Raw genomic sequence first — 16,883 nt, 5'->3', positions numbered from 1 at the left:
TTCTGTCAGTGCAGCACTGACAAGTATAAAGCATTGCAATGCCGATGCACTGCAATGCAATATACCAGCGATCAAACTGGTGAAAGTTAAAATTCCATAAGCAAAAAGGTAAAAAAAATATATATATATATTTATTATACTCATAAATACGTATTTTTAATGTAAAAACAAAAAAAAAAGCACATATTTGGTATCGCTGCGTCTGGAATGACCAGACCTATAAAACAGTAATACTAGTTAACACCTTCAGTGAAAACCGTAAAAAAAAGGCAAAAATATTAACCTTTTTATCATACTGCAGAACAAAAAGTGGAATAAAACGACAAATTTTAAGAAAAATGGTATCGATGTAAAAAAAAAAAAAAAAAAAAAAAGAGCCATGTTGTCTTGCAAAAAAAGCCACTATACAGCTACATCAGTGGGAAAAAAAATACCACAGCTCTCAGAATACAGCGATGCAAAAACAATACTTTTTTTTCCATAAAATAGTTTTTATCGTGGAAAAATTATATAAATGTATCACTGTATAAAAAGACAAAAAAAAACAATTCTCGAATTGCTGGTTTTTGTTCATTCTGCCTCCCAAAAACGGAATAGAAAGCTATGTTGTTCTTGCAAAAAAAAAAGCTTCTTTTGGTGTGTGATAGTAGCCAATCATAGAAAAATTATATAAATCTGGTATCATTGCAATTTCACCAAGCCGAAGAATAAAGTCGTCTAATCACGTATACAGTGATTCTTCACCAGGTGGTATTTTCCTGAAGGAGTCATATGCACTCCGAAAAGTGTAGCATAAACCACTGTTCAATTGTACATAACCCACAAATCCTTTACATCAAATTGTGAGATAAGACACTATCTGAGCTTTTTCTTTCCTACAAGGTATATTAAAAAAAAAAAACAGTACACAGGTAAAGGTGCTTACCTGTCGCGGCCTCCAAACAATTGCACTATCAAGGTGCAGCGGACCCAAGATAAGATGGCAACTACACAGGTGCAATAATACCGATGAGGCAGCCAGCCTACAATCAGGGATTGGCCGCTTGGCACACCAGTGCAGACAAATAAACTGTATGTGGCATGTTCACACAGAAATGCAGAGCATCTGACTCAAAGCCTATTAGTGACGCCATATGGCGGGCTTAATCAGTGCTAACTAATGCATCCTGTGTGAACAGCGGTCACAGTATACAGAGCCAACTGCACCCTGAAAGATATAAAGTGCACCAAAGCATAATAATGTTTGCAAGGTATTGATTTATATTATGGCCACAATACTTAAACCGGCAACCCGCGTCAAGGGTCCTTGTATCTTGCCGGTCCCACGCTAAACAAAAAACGAGTGAACATGCCACATACAGTTTATTTGTCTGCACTGGTGTGCCAAGCGGCCAATACCTGATTGTAGGCTGGCTGCCTCATCGGTATTATTGCACCTGTGCAGTTGCCATCTTAACTTGGGTCCGCTGCGCCTTGATAGTGCATTAGTTTGGAGGCTGCGACAGATAAGCACCTTTACCTGTGTACTGGTTTATTTTCTAGAAGTTGGTGGAGGTTTTTCCTCTTATGGTGTTGTTTTTTGTTTTTTTTACAATGTATTTTACTAATAAATAAAACCTGCTGACAGATTCCATTTAAAGAGGTTAGGCGTAAGCTCAGGTTAGGAATGAGCAAAGCTTTACAAAAATCCTTCTAATAGCTGCTTCTTTGCCTCTAATAGCTGCTTCTTGGCCTCCAAGGCTATGTGCACACGTAAGAAAAGAGGTGCAGAATTTTCTGCACAAAATCCGCAGCTCCTGGCAGAATCCGCAGCCGCGGATTTGCCGCGGTTTTATGCGGAATTGCTGTGGATTTTGTGCAGATTTTGCCACTGTGGATTTTTAACATGGAGGGGTGCAGAAACGCTGCAGATCCACACAAAAGAAGTGACATGCACTTCTTTGAAATCCGCAGCAATTCTGCACTGATTTTTCCACACCGTCTGCACATCTTTTTTTTCCCATTAACTAACATTGTACTGTACATCACAGTGCGGATCTGCAGCGTTTCTGCGTGGTAAAATCCGCTGCGGATCCGCAGCAAATCCGCACCGTGTGCACATTCCCTAATAGCTGCTTCTTGGCTGGACTTGATTTTGGTTAAAATACTTAAAAGCGTACCCGATAATTGGTGCTACCCTTGCCTGTTGTACGAACCAAATATACTGCAAACCTCCTCCATGTATCCTATCTTGGGTAATCTGCTTTTTCCTTTGGTTTAGAGAATTCTGTATTTTGCTATTGGCTAAACCAGTGGCTACTTCAGAATATTTCATTTTGGGGATGAACATAAATTGGCCTTCTAAAAGGAACACCTCCTCGAAATTTCCATTTCATCTCCCTGGAAGATTGGAGAGTTGGTCAACGTACCCATTTGTTTCAAGCAATCACTCCCAGAGCTCTTTAAAATAGCAACAAGACTCCTTTCAAAACTGCTAGCATGAATACCATTAAGACACAATTAAGTGTCCATTAAGACACCTTTTCATACTTTGGGCTCATAGATCTCCCAGACCAACCTACCCATTTTCAAATTCAATGGGAAAACAACTTGGGGCTCTCTCTCAGTGGAGGTGTATCTGCACAAATCATCTATTTGCTCTCATTTTCATCAAGCTGGCTATAAACTACTGTCTCCGTGGTACAGAGTCCCAATCAGCTTACATCCTATCTTCCCAAAAGCCATGTGTTGGAAATGTTGCCAAGAAATAAGTTATTACATATTTTTTTTGCAGATGTCTTACTCCTTTTTGGGAAAAAGTGCAATTAGTGATATGTACGATCATGGATCTTACATTTGATTTAAACTCTGCTTTTGTCCTTCTCCATCACCGTGACTAAGACTATAAATACATTTCAAAATAAGACATTAAATCGTGACTGCAAGAGCATGCATCCTTCTGCTTTGGAATAAAAGGCTCCACTCTGGTTTTAAAAAATAAATTAAGTTATGTTAATGGAGGAACTTCGCTCCTTAGTCAATAATTTTAATTAAAGATTTTATAAGACCTAGTATTATTGGATGGAATTTATATCTTTCTCCTAACATCAGTCCCTTGATGGGGGTAAAAAAAGCTCGTACTTATAGGATCTCATACCCTCTCAGTAGGGTCAAAACTTCAAACTGAACATTTTAGGGTAAGTGGAAAAAAACATATTTTGAAAGATACACTGCATATCTTAAATTTGCCCGAACTGATGACTGCAAAGTTTGCTGAAAATAAATTTATATGTGAAAATCAAATGTGCCTGCACTGCCTTTAACTAAGTAGACCAATATTAAGTGAAAAGTAAATATCAAACATTTGCAAATGTATTCAACTTTATATTTTGTGAATACATTTTCTTTTAAAAAATAAATAAAACTTTAAGATGGGAACCCGCATGACACCTTTTCCTAAGGTGATTTATGTTGAAGCTTGAAACATTAGTAGTTCATCAAATAAAATAAAAAAACATTTTAAAAATTGAAAAGTTCAGGAGCACAAATTAGGTACACTATATAATAATTTGGGAGCTTCTAGTTTTATAACTTTAGATGCCCCGTACACATTTCCACTATCTAAAGCTTAATGTGAGGCATGAATATTCAATGCTACAAATTACAACATATTTTGAGAAAGAACTTTAAAGGTATGTTTCCACGTTCAGGAAACGCTGCGTTTTTAATGCAGCGTTGAGCCGCAGCGTCAAAAACGCAGCGTCCAGATGTTACAGCATAGTGGAGGGGATTTCATGAAATCCCGTCTCCACTATGCGGTAAAAACCGCATGCAGCACACCCGAGAAAACTCACATGCGGCGCGTCTTTTAAGAACCCAGCATGTCCTTACATAGCAGAAAAAACGCAGATTTGGTCAGGATTTTACTTGCATAAAATCCTGACCAAATCCTGATGCAATCCTGAACGTGGACACATACCCTAATAGTTGACTCGTACTAAATAGCATTTACATTTGTTGACAAAATTTATGCCCACAGAAAATGTGCTCTTCAAGGGTTCGATTTTGCAAACTATTACCAGCAGTTCATTAACAATTATTCTCAAGTGGTAGCTCCTAATAGTTACGTCTTGGAAGAGAAGAGAAGGATGGGCATTAGGGGAAAGGAAACCTGGGAAATTAGACATGGTCCCAATATACGAGAGTCTCCTATGGTACAGATCTGACAGTGATGTGGAAATCACAGCACAGTTCTCGCTTTTTCCTGCCCTGCAATGATCCCAGTAGAGACTGACTATTCGGCTCCATCAGTGTGTATTTAGTGTGGATAAAGACTGGTGTTTTATACATTGGTCTAAATGAGGAGTGTGCGGGGAAAAAGACAAGCTGAATTTATTAAAAGGCACATGTCTCTTATGACGCATCTTATCAGTGACGTATGCTCCAGTGTCCCTCACCAGAAACGTTACTCTAGTCAGAGACTGGAATAACATTTCTTGTGTGAGAAGTGCTGCGACGTCTGAAGACTTTGATAGGCAAGGGTAGCCATGTCCCATCTCCTCCCCAACTCAGTCCATTCCGGCAAAGCTGCCGAAAGATAGAAAAATTACAAAAAAATTGTAATGTTTTTGGGCAACTCTGTGTTGCAGCTTTTGAAAGTGTTGCACATCTCTTTTCTGGTGTAAACATTTTGGTGAACTGGGGCCACAGAGCTTTAACCACAAGATCTTGATTTTTCTCATATGTAAAAACACAGACCATTCATTGTTCATCAGTATTTTGAATCAGACTTTCATTGGTAAGTTTTTACCATTAGAGCTTCATCAGTTTTCTTCAATCCATTACAATGTAAACAGCACACGGATTTGACACTCATGCCATTTATGTGATGTCCTTAACTTCTAGGAACCCAAAGACTTGTATGGGAAATTTTTATGACTTGGATCAAAATCGGATTTTTCTCTGTCATTGTTTGCAAAAAAATAGCAATGCCAACAACAGCCTCAGACTTTAATGGGTATGTGTTCTATCCATGAAAAAGACTGATACAACAAATATGCATGGAGGTCTGAATGAGGCCCTAAGCTTCCTAACACAATATGGCATCATTGGATGGTTACCCACTGGACACAAGGTATCTGATCTCTAATTACTCGGGGGGTCTAACCACTTAACACCTCTTCACCAGTCTAGACGGGAAATGGGAAGAGAACACCTTGGAAAATCAATTGATTTTGATAGGCAAGCTAAAACGTCTTTTTGGAACAGGTTTCATAGTGTGCAAATAGGACTCTATGTATGCATACACATGCAAAAACAAACGGGGGGGGAAAAAATCCAAAAAATAACCTATGGTCTTTTAATAAAAGGTGCTTTAATGTGGAAGGCACAGAAGCGGTGGCAACAGTGGATAGCCACCAACAGATGCATACACATCCCAGATTCACTGTTCGTACAGGCGAGGGTCTGCAATATGCTCCTAAGAACCATCATTCTGGAATACCTGCACGGTTATGTTTGATCACAAAAAATGCTAAAATCAATAAACTTTACTAATACAGCACATAAAAAGCCAGACCCCCTAAGAGTATAACTGTTAAAACCACAAATTAATGACCACATATTGATCTAAATTTGCATTCCTTGTAACATCAACTTTTGACGAGACAGGATACACCAGGTTTCCAAACTATTATAATTGAACACATTTTTGATACTTAATTTACATTTTCTCTATAGAAAGCAAACACCCTGTACGATCCTGCACAGTTCTGCAAAAAAAAAAAAAATACTGGAAACAAAATTAAGAGTATAAATTGTTCAAGGTAACAAGACTGCTTAACTTCCAAAAGCAAAACCTAGACTCGAGAACCACTATAATTGACATAACAGAAAAGTAGCTTGGAAACATGGCTCTTACGCCGAAAGTCAGAGGAAATTACATGTCATAGCACAGGGGCTTTCCTAGGTCACAAAAAGCTTTTCTGCACAAATCAATTCGGTCACAGCAAGCACTATTGTCTAGTTCCTAGGATAAGCAAACCAGGGTGAAGCATGCTAGCCTTCAGGACTGCATTCACAATTCTGAAGACTTATGAGCCAAAACCTACAGGACTCATGGTCAGGCAGGGGGAAAAAAAAACCCAAAAAAAACAAAAACACAACCTTCGACTACGTTCACATTATCAGCATTTGGTTAGTATTTTACATCAGTATTTGTAAGCCAAAACCAGGAGAGGAACAATCAGAGGAAAAGTATAAAGGAAACATATGCACCACATCTGTATTTATCACCCACTCCTGGTTTTGGCTTACACATACTGATTAGTGTTGAGCGATACCGTCCGATACTTGAAAGTATCGGTATCGGAAAGTATCGGCCGATACCGGCAAAGTATCGGATCTAATCCGATACCCGATACCAATACAAGTCAATGGGACACCAAGTATCGGACGGTATCCTGTATGGTTCCCAGGGTCTGAAGGAGAGGAAACTCTCCTTCAGGCCCTGGGATCCATATCAATGTGTAAAAGAAAGAATTAAAATAAAAAATAGGGATATACTCACCTCTCCGACGCAGCCTGGACTTTACCGCCGTAACCGGGAGCCGTTGTACCTAAGAATGCGCGCTTGAAGGGCCTTAGATGACGTCACGGCGCTCTGATTGGTCCGTAGCGGTCGCGTGACCGCTATGCGACCAATCACAAAGCAGTGACGTCACCTAAGGTCTTTCAAGCGCTTGAAAGACCTTAGGTGACGTCACTGCTTTGTGATTGGTCGCGCAGCGGTCACGTGACCGCTACGGACCAATCAGAACGCCGTGACGTCATCTAAGGTCTTTCAAGCGCTTGAAATACCTTAGAAGACGTCCGCAGCTTCTGATTGGTCGCGTAGCGGTCGCGTGACCGCTACGCGACCAATCACAAAGCAGTGACGTCTTCTAAGGTATTTCAAGCGCTTGAAAGACCTTAGGTGACGTCACTGCTTTGTGATTGGTCGCGCAGCGGTCACGTGACCGCTACGGACCAATCAGAACGCCGTGACGTCATCTAAGGCCCTTCAAGCGCGCATTCTTAGGTACAACGGCTCCCGGTTACGGCGGTAAAGTCCAGGCTGCGTCGGAGAGGTGAGTATATCCCTATTTTTTATTTTAATTCTTTCTTTTACACATTGATATTAATCCCGATACCGATTCCCGATACCACAAAAGTATCGGATCTCGGTATCGGAATTCCGATACCCGCAAGTATCGGCCGATACCCGATACTTGCGGTATCGGAATGCTCAACACTAATACTGATGTAAAATAATGACCAAATACTGAATGTGTGCACATGGCCTTAGGTATCAAAGTGCCAGAGCCATGATCAGCTCCTACTAACGTATGCTCCTAAGCTAATTGCTTTATATACTACTAGCTGAAGAGCCCGGCGTTGCCTGGGCATAGTAAATATCTGTGGTTAGTTATAGCACCTCACTTCTCTTATTTTCCCATCACACCTCATTTTCCCCCTCACATCTCTCATTTTCTCCCTTACACCTCTCATTTTCCCCCTCACTCCTCTCATTCCCCCCTAACACTTGTCATTTCGACCTCACATCTGTCATTTTCCGATCACTCCACTATTTTCCCTCACTCATCTCATTTTGCACTCACACATTTTCCCCTCACACCCCTCATTTTCACCTCAGACCTCTCATTTTCCCCTCAGTATATACATGTTTGTCATCTCCCTTATATATATAGTATACACCTGTATGTCATCTCCTGTATATAGTATATACCTGTATGTCATTTCCCCTGTAAATAGTGTATTCCTGCTGTATGTCATCTCCTCCTGCATATAGTATATACCTGTATGTCATCTCTTCTGTATATATTATATACCTGTATGTCATCTCCTCCTATATATAATATATACCTGTATGTCATCTCCCCTGTAAATACTATATACCTGCTGTATGTCATCTCCTCCTCTATATACCTATGTTTCATCTCCTCTTTTATATAGTATATACCTGTATGTCATCTCCTCCTGTATATAGTATATACCTGTAAGTCATCTCCTCCTGTATATAGTATATGCCTGTGTGTCATCTGCTCCTGTATATAGTATATAACTGTATGTCATGTCCTCCTGTATATAGTATGTACGTGTGTCATCTGCTCCTGTATATAGTATATACCTGTGTGTCATCTCCTGTATATAGTATGTACCTGTATGTCATCTCCTCCTGTATATAGTATTTACCTGTGTGTCATCTCCTCCTGTATATAGTATATAACTGTATGTCATGTCCTCCTGTATATAGTATGTACGTGTGTCATCTGCTCCTGTATATAGTATACATCTGTGTCATCTCCTCCTGTATATAGTATATACCTGTGTGTCATCTCCCCTGTATACAGTATATACCTGTGTGTCATCTCCCCTGTATATAGTATATACCTGTGTGTCATCTCCGCTGTATATAGTATGTACCTGTGTGTCATCTCCCCTGTATATAGTATATACCAGTGTGTCATCTCCTCCTGTATATAGTATATACCTGTGTGTCATCTGCCCTGTATATAGTACAGTATATGTGTGTGTCATCTCCTCCTGTATATAGTATATACCTGTGTGTCATCTCCCCTGTATATAGTATATATGTGTGTGTGTCATCTCCCCTGTATATACCTGTGTGTCATCTTCTCCTGTATATATCTGTGTGTCATCTCCTCCATTAGACCTCGTTCACACGTTATTTGCTCAGTATTTTTACCTCAGTATTTGTAAGCTAAATTGGCAGCCTGATAAATCCCCAGCCAACAGGAAGCCCTCCCCCTGGCAGTATATATTAGCCCACACATACACATAATAGACAGGTCATGTGACTGACAGCTGCCGTATATCCTATATGGTACAGTTGTTGCCCTTGTAGTTTGTCTGCTTATTAATCAGATTTTTATTTTTGAAGGATAATACCAGACTTGTGTGTGTTTTAGGGCAAGTTTCATGTGTCAAGTTGTGTGTGTTGAGTTGTGTGTGGCGACATGCATGTAGCGACTTTTGTGAGATGAGTTTTGTGTGGCGACATGCGTGTAGCAACTTTTTGTGTGTCGAGTTGCATGTGACAGGTTAGTGTAGCAAGTTGTGTGCAGCAAGTTTTGCGCATGGCGAGTTTTGCGCGTGGCGAGTTTTATGTGTGGTGCGTTATAAGTATGTGCAAGTTTTGTGTGAGGCAACTTTTGCATGTGTTGCAACTTTTGTGCATGTGGCAATTTTTCCGCGTGTGGCGAGTTTTCCATGAGGTGAGTTTTGCACGTGTGGCGAGTTTTGCATGAGCCTAGTTTTGCATGAGCCTAGTTTTGCATGTGGCGAGTTTTGAGCGTGGCGAGTTTTGAGTGGCGACTTTTGTGTTTCGACTTTCATGTGGCGAGGTTGGTGTATGTGTGGTGAAATGTGTGCTGAGGGTGACATATGTGTTCAAGCACGTGGTAGTGTGTGGCGCATTTTGTGTGTGTGTTCATATCACCGTGTGTGGCGAGTGTCCCATGTCGGGGCCTCACCTTAGCAACTGTACGGTATATACTCTTTGGCGCCATCGCTCTCACTCTTTAAGTTCCCCTTGTTCACATCTGGCAGCTGTCAATTTGCCCTAACACTTTTCCTTTCACTTTTTCCCCATTATGTAGATAGGGGCAAAATTGTTTGGTGAATTGGAACGCGCGGGGTTAAAATTTCGTCTCACAACATAGCCTATGACGCTCTCAGGGTCCAGACGTGTGACTGTGCAAAATTTTGTGGCTGTAGCTGCGATGGTGCAGATACCAATCCCGGACATACACACACACATTCAGCTTTATATATTAGACTAGCTGAAGAGCCCGGCGTTGCCCAGGCATAGTAACTAACTGTTAGTTATAGCACCTCACTTCTCTCACTTTCCCATCACTCCTCTCATTTTCCCCCTCACACCTCTCATTTTCTCCCCTCACTTCTCTCATTTCCCCCCCTAACACCTGTCATTTTGACCTCACACCTGTCTTTTTCCAATCACTCCACTATTTTCCCCTCACTCCTCTCCTTTTGCACTCACACCTTTTCATTTTCACCTCACACCTCTTATTTTCCCCAGTATATACCTGTATGTCATCTGCTCCTGTATATAGTATATACCTGTATGTCATCTCCTCCTGAATATAGTATATACCTGTATGTCATTTCCCCTGTATATAGTATATAACTGTATGTAATTTCCCCTGTATATAGTATATAACTGTATGTCATCTCCTCCTGTATAGAGTATAAACCTGTAAGTCATCTCCTCCTGTATATATACCTGTATGTCACCTCCTGTATATAGTATATACCTGTATGTCACCTCCTGTATATAGTATATACCTGTATGTCACCTCCTGTATATAGTATATACCTGTATGTCATCTATCCTGTATATAGTATATACCTGTGTGTCATCTCCCCTGTATATAGTATATACCTGTATGTCACCTCCTGTATATAGTATAAACCTGTATGTCAGCTCCTGTATATAGTAAATACCTGTATGTCATCTATCCTGTATATAGTATATACCTGTGTCATCTCCCCTGTATATAGTATATATCTGTATATCATCCCCCTGTAAATAGTATATACCTGTATGTCACCTCCTGTATATAGTATATACCTGTATGTCATTTCCCCTGTATATAGTATATAACTGTATGTCATCTCCTCCTGTATAGAGTATAAACCTGTAAGTCATCTCGTCCTGTATATATATACCTGTATGTCACCTCCTGTATATAGTATATACCTGTATGTCACCTCCTGTATATAGTATATACCTGTATGTCATCTATCCTGTATATAGTATATACCTGTGTGTCATCTCCCCTGTATATAGTATATACCTGTATGTCACCTCCTGTATATAGTATAAACCTGTATGTCTGTTCCTGTATATAGTATATACCTGTATGTCATCTATCCTCTATATAGTATACACCTGTGTCATCTCCCCTGTATATAGTATATATCTGTATATCATCCCCCCTGTAAATAGTATATACCTGTATGTCACCTCCTGTATATAGTATATACCTGTATGTCATTTCCCTTGTATATAGTATATAACTGTATGTCATCTCCCCCTTTATAGAGTATATACCTGTATGTTATCTCCCCTGTATATAGTATATACCTGTATGTCACCTCCTGTATATAGTATATACCTGTATGTCATCTATCCTGTATATAGGATATACCTGTATGTCATCTCCTGTATATACCTGCACGTCATCTCCCCTGTATATAGTATATACCTGTATGTCATGTCCTGTATATAGTATATACCCGTATGTCGTCTTCCCTGTATATAGTATATAACTATGTCATCTCCTGTATATAGTATATACCTGTATGTCATCTCCTGTATATAGTATATACCTGTAAGTCATCTCCTCTGTATATAGTATATACAGTACCTGTATGTCATCTCCCCTATATATAGTATATACCTGTATGTCATCTCCCCTGTATATAGTATATACCTGTATGTCATCTCCTCCTGTATATAATAAACAGTCATGGCCAAAAGTATTGACACCCCTGCAATTCTGTCAGATAATACTGTTTCTTCCTGAAAATGATTGCAAACACAAATTCTTTGGTATTATTATCTTCATTTAATTTGTCTTAAATGACAAAAACACAAAAAGAATTGTACTAAAGCCAAATTGGATATAATTCCACACCAAACATAAAAAGGGGTGGACAAAAGTATTGGCACCGTTTGAAAAATCATGTGATGCTTCTATAATTTGCGTAATTAACAGCACCTGTAACTTACCTGTGGCACCTAACAGGTGTTGGCAATAACTAAATCACACTTGCAGCAAGTTGACATGGATTAAAGTTGACTCAACCTCTGTCCTGTGTCCTTGTGTGTACCACATTGAGCATGGAGAAAAGAAAGAAGACCAAAGAACTGTCTGAGGACTTGAGAAACCAAATTGTGAGGAAGCATGAGCAATCTAAAGGCTACAAGTCCATCTCCAAAGACCTGAATGTTCCTGTGTCTACTGTGCGCAGTGTCATCAAGAAGTTTAAAGCCCATGGCACTGTGGCTAACCTCCCTAGATGTGGACGGAAAAGAAAAATTGACAAGAGATTTCAACGCAAGATTGTGCGGATGTTGGATAATGAACCTCGACTAACATCCAAACAAGTTCAAGCTGCCCTGCAGTCCGAGGGTACAACAGTGTCAACCCGTACTATCCGTCGGCATCTGAATGAAAAGGGATTGTATGGTAGGAGACCCAGGAAGACCCCACGTTTTACCCCGAGACATAAAAAAGCCAGGCTGGAGTTTGCCAAAACTTACCTGAAAAAGCCTAAAACGTTTTGGAAGAATGTTCTCTGGTCAGATGAGACAAAAGTAGAGCTTTTTGGGCAAAGGCATCAACATACAGTTTACAGGAGAAAAAAAAGAGGCATTCAAAGAAAATAACACGGTCCCTACAGTCAAACATGGCGGAGGTTCCCTGATGTTTTGGGGTTGCTTTGCTGCCTCTGGCACAGGACTGCTTGACCGTGTGCGTGGCATTATGAAGTCTGAAGACTACCAACAAATTTTGCAGCATAATGTAGGGCCCAGTGTGAGAAAGCTGGGTCTCTCTCAGAGGTCATGGGTCTTCCAGCAGGACAATGACCCAAAACACACTTCAAAATGCACTAGAAAATGGTTTGAGAGAAAGCACTGGAGACTTCTATGGTGGCCAGCAATGAGTCCAGACCTGAATCCCATAGAACACCTGTGGAGAGATCTAAAAATGGCAGTTTGGAGAAGGCACCCTTCAAATATCAGGGACCTGGAGCAGTTTGCCAAAGAAGAATGGTCTAAAATTCCAGAAGAGCATTGTAAGAAACTCATTGATGGTTACCGGAAGCGGTTGGTCGCAGTTATTTTGCCTAAAGGTTGTGCAACCAAGTATTAGGCTGAGGGTGCCAATACTTTTGTCTAGCCCATTTTTGGAGTTTTGTGTGAAATGACCAATGTTTTGCTTTTTGCTTCATTCTCTTTTGTGTTTTTTCATTTAAGACAAATTAAATGAAGATAATAATACCGAAGAATTTGTGTTTGCAATCATTTTCAGGAAGAAACTGAGTATTATCTGACAGAATTGCAGGGGTGTCAATACTTTTGGCCATGACTGTATAGCTGTATGTCATCTCCTCCTGTATATACATGTATGTCATCTCCCCTGTATATAGTATATACCTGTATGTCATCTCCTGTATATAGTATATACCTGTATGTCATCTCCTGTATATACCTGTACGTCATCTCCCCTGTATATACCTGCATGTCATCTATCCTGTATATAGCATATACCTGTATGTCATCTCCCCTGTATATAGTATATACCTGTATGTCATCTCCTGTATATAGTATATGCCTGTATGTAATCTCCTGTATATAGTATATACCTGTATGTCACCTGTATATAGTATATACCCGTATGTCATCTATCCTGTATATAGCATATACCTGTATGTCATCTCCTTTATATACCTGTACGTCATCTCCCTGTATATAGTATATACCTGTATGTCATCTCCTGTATATAGTATATACCCGTATGTCATCTCCTGTATATAGTATACACCTGTATGTCATCTTCCCTGTTTATAGTATATACCTGTAAGTCATCTCCCCTGTATATAGTATATACGTGTATGTCATCTCCCCTGTATATAGTATATACCTGTATGTCATCTCCCCTGTATATAGTATATACCTGTATGTCATCTCCTCCTGTATATAATATATAGCTGTATGTCATCTCCTGTATATACCTGTACGTCATCTCCCCTGTATATACCTGCATGTCATCTATCCTGTATATAGCATATACCTGTATGTCATCTCCCCTGTATATAGTATATACCTGTATGTCATCTCCTGTATATAGTATATGCCTGTATGTAATCTCCTGTATATAGTATATACCTGTATGTCACCTGTATATAGTATATACCTGTATGTCATCTATCCTGTATATAGCATATACCTGTATGTCATCTCCTTTATATACCTGTATGTCATCTCCCTGTATATAGTATATACCTGTATGTCATCTCCTGTATATAGTATATACCCGTATGTCATCTCCTGTATATAGTATATACCTGTATGTCATCTTCCCTGTTTATAGTATATACCTGTAAGTCATCTCCCCTGTATATATTATATACGTGTATGTCATCTCCCCTGTATATAGTATATACCTGTATGTCATCTCCCCTGTATATAGTATATACCTGTATGTCATCTCCTCCTGTATATAATATATAGCTGTATGTCATCTCCTCCTGTATATAGTATATACGTGTATGTCATCTCCCCTGTATATAGTATATACCTGTATGTCATCTCCTCCTGTATATAGTATATACGTGTTTATCATCTCCCCTGTATATAGTACATACCTGTATGCCATCTCCTCCTGGCTGTCAATTTGCCTCCAACACTTTTTCTTTCACTTTTTCCCCATTATGTAGATAGGGGCAAAATTGTTTGGTGAATTGGAACGGGCTGGGTTAAAATTTTGCCTCACAACATATCTATGACGCTCTCAGGGTCCAGACGTGTGACTGTGCAAAATTTTGTGGATGTAGCTGCGATGGTGCAGATGCCAATCCCGGACATACACACATACACACACACACATTCAGCTTTATGTATTAGATTTACATACATTTTAGGTTAGTAGATTAGTTTAGGTTAATATAGCATTAACAAAAAGAAATGCTGAATATGTTAAACAAACCAAAACAGTTAAAGATTAACAAAAATCAGATGAAGCCTTAAACAACGGGTATTCCTGCCTCATAGATCCTATCCCAATATGTAGTAGGTGTAATAATAATAATGCTAGCAAATACCTCCAACTGGGGTATGTTCCCACAATCAGTAAACGCTGCAGGTTGGACGCTGTGTACATCCGCAGCGTCCAGATGTTACAGCATAGTGGATGGGATTTCAAGAAATCCCATCTCCACTATGCGTGCACCGGCATCTGTGGCTTCCCTGCAGAGTAGGACATGTGGCGTGTCTTTCCAGACCGCAGCATGTCTATTTAGCTTGCAAAGACGCGAGCCTTCGCAAGATAAATGTCACCTGTACAATGTATTGGACGTGCTGATTCTGCACGGTACAATGGACAAATGCAAGGTCACCTGGGTTCAAAAGCCGGCAGCGTTTTAGATGGAGCGGACATGTGCTGCATCCAAACGGTTCCTGACCGTGAGAACATACGCTCAGAAATGTAGTAGACATTGCAGTAACTTAGGTATCCACTCATATAATGACAGCTAGTTAGCTAGTTGCTAGTGGTCGTAATCATGGATACCCAAGCTACTGCAATGCCCTGTACATGGGGTAAACAGCGCAGCTAATCAGGAAAACTATACATTTCTACTTGGAGGTATTTGCTAATATTATTAACCCCTTCATGACCCAGCCTATTTTGACCTTAATGACCTGGCCGTTTTTTGCAATTCTGACCAGTGTCCCTTTACGAGGTAATAACTCAGTCTCAGAACCGCTAGGATCCGTTGAAGCGTTCCTGTTTTTTCGTGACATATTGGGCTTCATGTTAGTGGTATATTTAGATTGATAATTTTTGCGTTTATTTGTGAAAAAAATGGAAATTTGGCAAAAAATTTTGAAAATTTTGCAATTTTCAAATTTTGAATTTTTATTCTGTTAAACGAGAGAGTTATGTGACACAAAATAGTTAATAAATAACATTACCCACATGTCTACTTTACATCAGCACAATTTTGGAAACAAATTTTTTTTTTGCTAGGAAGCTATAATGGTTAAAATTTTACCAGCGATTTCTAATTTTTACATTGAAATTTACAAAACCATTTTTTTTAGGGACCACCTCACATTTGAAGTCAGTTTGAGGGGTCTATATGGCTGAAAATACCCAAAAGTGACACCATTCTAAAAACTGCACCCCTCAAGGTACTCAAAACCACATTCAAGAAGTTTATTAACCCTTCAGGTGCTTCACAGCAGCAGAAGCAACATGGAAGGAAAAAATGAACATTTAACTTTTTAGTCACAAAAATGATCTTTTAGCAACAATTTTTTTATTTTCCCAAGTGTAAAAAGAGAAACTGGACCCCAAAAGTTATTGTACAATTTGCCCTGAGTACGCTGATACCCCATATGTGGGGGGGGGAACCACTGTTTGGATGCACGACGGGGTTCGGAAGGGAAGGAGCGCCATTTGACTTTTTCCATGAAAAATTGGCTCCAATCTTTAGTGGACACCATGTCGCGTTTGGAGAGCCCCTGTGTGCCTAAACATTGGAGCTCCCCCACAAGTGACCCCATTTTGGAAACTAGACCCCCCCAAGGAGCTTATCTAGATGCATAGTGAGCACTATGAACGCCCAGGTGCTTCACAAATTGATCCATAAAAATGAAAAAGTACTTTTTTTTCACCAAAAATTTCTTTTATCCTCAATTTTTTCATTTTCACATGGGCAACAGAATAAAATGGATCCTAAAATGTGTTGGGAAATTTCTCCTGAGTACGCCGATACCTCATATGTGGTAACAAACCACTGTTTGTGCACACGGCAAGGCTCGGAAGGGAAAGAGCGCCATTTGACTTTTGAATGAAAAATTAGCTCCAATCGTTAGCGGACACCATGTCGCGTTTGGAGAGCCCCTGTGTGCCTAAACATTGGAGCTCCCCCACATGTGACCCCATTTTGGAAATTAGACCCCTCAAGGAACTTATCTAGATGCATAGTGAGCACTTTGAACCCCCAGGTGCTTCACAAATTGATCCATAAAAATGAAAAAGTACTTTTTTTCACAAAAAAATTTC

At 39.8% G+C, this 16,883-nt stretch overlaps 1 protein-coding gene across 3 annotated transcripts in view; it reads right to left on the bottom strand.

The window, feature by feature from the left end:
- Positions 1-16,883, bottom strand: part of PDSS2 (decaprenyl diphosphate synthase subunit 2) — a 392,099-nt gene that overhangs the window by 290,867 nt on the left and 84,349 nt on the right. The window lies entirely within an intron of this gene.

The sequence above is a fragment of the Ranitomeya variabilis genome, chromosome 2 (assembly GCF_051348905.1).
Source record: "Ranitomeya variabilis isolate aRanVar5 chromosome 2, aRanVar5.hap1, whole genome shotgun sequence".
NCBI classification, from domain to species: Eukaryota; Metazoa; Chordata; class Amphibia; order Anura; family Dendrobatidae; genus Ranitomeya; species Ranitomeya variabilis.
The sequence above is the reverse complement of the archived record's forward strand: the minus strand, read 5'-3'. Positions and strand labels throughout refer to the sequence as shown.